Raw genomic sequence first — 808 nt, forward strand, 5'->3', positions numbered from 1 at the left:
GTTTACTGCTAATTTGATGTAATTTTGCTCACATGGATAATTGAATATTAATCAGATGATGTCATTACGCTGCTGTGCCGTCAGCCAATCGTTGCATTGCTGATCATGATTTCGAGGATCGATAGATCTGTCCTTCAGCGATCTCAGATCAGTTTATCCAGACATTCTAATCTGATTCGCAAACTCGTTTGAAGAACCAAATTAGCGAGAGATCAGTTATCAAGATTAAAAGATCCAGGATCTGCCAAATCATCTTAGATCATTTAAGCGAGGTACGAAGAACGGACCCCAGATCTTCATTTTTGTAAACAGTTTGTTTTTAGCAGTAATTTAATGCTGGGCGTGTCATCGTGATTGACAGCTGTAATTGACAGTTTCTCAAAGCGCGGCGTCTGAGCTTCGGCAGGAGACTGAAGTAGACTGAAATGTTATTATTCGATTTCTGTGTTATTTTACCATGACAAAATGAGTTCAGCAGTAAACTATAGTTTCTGACATACATGATCCTGGTGGAACACTGTTTATTCGCTAAGTTCAGGGCTTTTTTCGGGCTTTATTAGTTTGCTGATACACGCCTAGCCACCCAGATAGCAAAACACAGTTCCGGCTAGATTCTCGCCTGCCGGAGACTTATCTCTTAGAGCTCAGACTGACTAATGTTACCTCTGCTGGACCTACTCCGGATGCCTGGACTCACTGCCCGATTCCAGTCCGAGTCAATCGAGCCAGATGCGGCAGCCGAGCGAGCAGGCGCTGCCGCATGCGAGCCGGAATCAGCCCGCGACGCCGCGAGTAAGTTATGCGCTGC

The sequence above is a fragment of the Danio rerio genome, chromosome 8 (assembly GCF_052040795.2).
Source record: "Danio rerio strain M-AB ecotype USA chromosome 8, GRCz13ab, whole genome shotgun sequence".
NCBI classification, from domain to species: Eukaryota; Metazoa; Chordata; class Actinopteri; order Cypriniformes; family Danionidae; genus Danio; species Danio rerio.